This window comes from Montipora capricornis, chromosome 10 (genome assembly GCF_036669925.1).
Source record: "Montipora capricornis isolate CH-2021 chromosome 10, ASM3666992v2, whole genome shotgun sequence".
Lineage (NCBI taxonomy): Eukaryota > Metazoa > Cnidaria > Anthozoa > Scleractinia > Acroporidae > Montipora > Montipora capricornis.
In genome coordinates this window covers 15,896,521-15,901,125 of record NC_090892.1, presented here as the reverse complement: position 1 = coordinate 15,901,125, position 4,605 = coordinate 15,896,521, and the positions used below count along the sequence as shown (strand labels likewise).

At 41.3% G+C, this 4,605-nt stretch overlaps 1 pseudogene; it reads right to left on the bottom strand.

Moving 5' to 3' along the window:
• Nucleotides 1-1,442, bottom strand: part of LOC138020351 (zinc finger protein 862-like) — a 1,509-nt pseudogene extending 67 nt beyond the window's left edge.
• Nucleotides 1,443-4,605: the final 3,163 nt, after the last annotated feature.

The following is a 4,605-nucleotide window of genomic DNA, read 5'->3' as shown; positions in this document are numbered from 1 at the left end:
GAAACACCATTAATAGAAATGCGCATGAGTGCTTCCACAGAAGAGACACCAAGTGTTGACCGGAAGTCACACATGATCCCGTTGAGACATGAATTGCCTCTCTTGCAGCAGGCAGTTTGGACGGGGATAACAAGACAAATTTCGATGACCAACAGGAAATTGGGGAAACGTTCCCGCACCGGAAACTTGCCCTTCCAGAACTCAGTGGTACTGTACTGCAGCTCTGTCCTCTCCCTCTGCAAATGCATCTTGATCTCCATCCACTCATCAAGACAGGACTGTAAGTTGAAGTGGTGTTGGTCGAGTAGAGCCTCAAAATGATGAGATAAAACCTGAATAGCATCTTCACCATAGACGAGAAGCTACTGTCTGTTGTTTAAAGGCCATGATTTGTGATCTGTCAAAGTTGATGCTTCATGCAAGATTGGATCATCACCAAGACCTCGGAATCTCTCGGTGATAAATGCTGTGGCTTTGTAAATGATTTCATCTTTGCTGCTGGCAAAGGATGCTGTATCACGCTATCACGTAAGTCTAAAGCTCGCCTCAAATGGGGTACCCATCTGGTGCCATCTGCCTTCACAGCTTTGTACGCCCTAACTTGCATACTTTCTGCCAACTCTTTCAACTCACGAACGGCCTTAGGGGAATAATGATAGTGCTTCCATATCCCTTGGAGCATAGTCTTAGCCTCTTCTAGCTCTGGAATAGCCTTAACAGTATCTGCAAAGGCCAGCTCTAATCGGTGAGCTGTACAGTGCACCTTGATCAGGTGAGGGATATCGCGTTTCAGCAAGGCAAAAACTCCCCCTACTTGTCCAACCATTACAGCTGCTCCATCAGTGCCAAGAGCGACCGCTTTTTCCTTCCAGTTTTCACACACATCCCTCATAGCACTGTTAACAGCTTCGGTGATACCCGGGGCTTTGGCATTAGGGCAAGGCCTAAGCCTTACAAATGTATTAACTGGTTCTCCATCTTTCAAGTAACGCACATAGACATCCTCAACTTCCCGAACACCCACATCTGTTGCACTGTCTACCGTTACACCCAGAAATTGTGCTCTTTGCAGTTGCTCTCCAATCTCGTTCTTAAACTGATCAGATATGGCAACTATAAAATCTTTGCAAGCTTTATCATTTCTGTAAGTCTCTCCTAGCTCAACTGCATGCTTTTCTTCTAATGGACAAAGATGAGGATACGTTGTAAATGGCATTTCCATTTTTGCAACAAAGTATACTATGTCGAAAAGTTTTTCAAGCTTTAAAGCTACCTCTTTGTTCAGTTGTCGCAATTCGGAAGGCATCTGCAGCTCTCTGGTGTCCAACGGATCCTGCGTGGCTTCTCAGAGAATCTAACCTGAAATTTACACAGCCACCTGAAACAAACGCCGAGGACGAATCTGATAAATTGGGCCTATCCTCACACACTGAGCAGAACATTGCCCCATCTCTATGGTATACCCATGGAAAGTCAGTCTTACATGAGGGCAAAAACTTTCGTTTCGACTGAGGAACTTTGCCTTCTTCGATGGGCCTCTTGTGAACTTTTTTGGTGTTGTACTTTTCAGAGCTCTTTTACTTTCCATCCGCAAGATATACTCTAATATCCGTTATCGCATCAAGTCAAGTAAATGCTGGCCTGTGTAGCTTGCAGTATGCTTTGAATGAACAACTGATAAGTACAAAGTTACAAACGTCGGAATTGGCGCCGCCGAAAAACATTCTTTTCTTTCAAAATACCGATTCACGATTTTCACGAACAAATAATTCGTTCCTCCTTAACTCTATACGTTGCAAACATAGGCATCGATCCTATCATTATAGGCGTCGCTCAACAACGAAAACCGAAGTTTTCGCTTCCGTGAGAAATTCTCACAGAACTTTGCAACTTGCCGCCGAAAAGCATTCCATTCTTTCAAAATGTCGATTCACGATTTCTCAAGAACACAATAATTCGTTCCATCTTAACTTTATTACACGTTGCAAACATAGGCATCGATATTATATCGGCATCATTCAAATTTTTGAACAACTGCGAATTTTGAAAGTTTTTGAAAGCGTGCATGACCCGGCAGGTCTAATTTGCAGGTCGCAGGTTGCAGGTCGCGGGTTGCAGGTCATTGTTTCACCAATACAGAAAGTATCCTAAACATTCTTAAAAGCTAACCTTAGGCCTAATTAGGCCTAAACAAAGGTTTTTAGGCCTAAGGTTAGCTTTTATGAATGTTTAGGATATTTTCTGTATTAGTGAAACAATGACCTGCAACCCGCGACCTGCGACTTGCGACCTGCAAATTAGACCCGCCGTGCGTGACCTCCAGATTCTGCGCGCACGAAACATGATCCTCAGAGTTCCGCATGATTTCACACATGACTAATTATTAGCGGCAAACAGTTCGTTTGTTGTTAAAAACAAACAAAAAAGTCAATCATTCTTTCCCATTTTAGTAATTTAAAGTCCTTGTTTGAGCCAATAAATTATATATGACATTTATTACAGCCGATGTTTTAAATTCTACACGCTTTGACTCAATTTCGTTTTGTGAAAAAATTGAAATTAACTTTTAATTGTTTTCCTCTGGGTTTCCAGTGCTCACAAATTTTCCCTAGCCAAAATGGCAAGTGAAACGCAAAAACCACTAGCCAAAACGGAATTTTTACTAGTCTGGGGCTAGTTGGCTACCGTTAGTCTCGAGCCCTGTTATAAGACCTTTTTGTTTTAAGACGTTTAAATTTTTATATAGTAGATAACTTGGGATTATATTTTAATTATATCGTACATTGTGGATATTTTATTCCATTTCTTTTATTTATTTTAATATTGTAATTAGAAAGCGCTTTGGACAATTATTGGATTTTAGCGCTATGTAAATAGAGTTATTATTATTATTATTATTATTATTATTATTATTATTATTATTATTATTATTTAAGTCCATGCACATTGAAACTGTGTCACTAGTAGAAGTCATTTTGATTGGAGGACATTGTAAGAAAAATAAATTGAAACCAGATCTAAGTGTCCCCAGCTTAACACAGACGGTTCTCTGGCACCAGCCATGAAATCGCAGACGGTGAACCCGGTTATGGTCCCAGTTAATCTCATACCCAGATCTTCCACGGTTATACAGAAGGAAGATCTGGTAAAGTTCGATTTCGAGCATGCTCAGTGCCAGCGAGGCCCGAAATACGGGCTTTTCTATCACTGCGCATGTTCGTACTCTCTGTTGTGATTTTGGGTGATTTTGCGGAATAAATATGGATTTCGAGAGTATTCTTGAAGAGATTGTTTTGGGTAGAGGACAGGGTACGTGGTGCTTTCGTCGGTACCATTTACACAAACGTCGCAAATTTTTAAAATGATTTTCCTCAACTGTAAAGCAAAACTATTCTCCGCACAACTGACATTTATTCAAAACAGCACATGAACTTGCGAAAACCAAACCTTCATTAAGTGCCCCGCGAAATAAGCCAATCGGAGCGTAGATTGTATTGCCTCCTGGCCGGAGGCAAACCAGTTGGCTATATTCAAGTGCAGCTGGGAAGTTGAACCAGGGACTACCAGGAACAAATTCAGCGAGTGGTCAGAGCGGGTCTTGAACCCGGGATCTCCGGATCTCAAGGCAAGCGCTATAACCACTGGGCCACACTGCCGCCTGCCACACTGTATTGTGGCGTTAACATTTAAGCTCAAATACAAGCTCTTTTTTTGTGTGTGAATTGTTCTTGATATCGTTCTCCTCGATATAAGAACAGGCCAGTTCATTATGGTCTGGTAGCTTGACGTCACATAATTTAACAACTATAAGTAATCTCGGATTATTAAAGTGCGTTCGACAGTTGCCTTGAAAGCAAAGGAGATAGCGGGCTTGGCAGGCCTAGCAAGTTTCGTTCTTTCAGCGCCATATTGAATTACGTCAAAAGTGCATTGATACGTCATATGCGCAAATGACGATCGCGCACCTCATGATTGTCCTGCCTGCAAGCTCACCCTTTGCACACAGGATACCCAAGATTAGGAATTGCGTTCTCCCATTGTCGAACGGAATTATTCACTGAAGTGGAGGTGGTACTTGTAAATTTCTCCGAAGATTGTTTTGAATTCCATTTGTACCTTCAAACGTACCTCTCCAGTAGTTGACTTTAAAAATCGTCCCCAACTCCTGGCAAAGTTCAGGAAAATTTCAGTCAAATAAGTTTTACAGACCATTAAAAATGAAAAGTTTCATTTTACCGACGTCTTTTTGTCACAGCATGGTGGAGATCAAAATGAAACTTGACAAGTCTTTTTGTTTCTTGTTTTTGTCTGTATTTCTGGCCTTGACGGGGCACAAAACACACCTTTTTTCGAGAAGGTAACCAATCCAATCTTTCGATTACGTTATGCGCAACTCATATGCGAATTCCTGCGAAGCGAAAACAAAAATTTTTGCACTGTCACGGTCAATTCAACATCGATTGCGACAACAGTGCTATCGCTTTTCAAGGTTTTAAGGTTTCATAAACTATGGTCATTAACTATGGTCACAGTAAAAGATAGTACGGTAAACCTGTAAGCTAAAAAATTTGAACAATTGTTGCGTTGAATTGATCGAGGACGCGG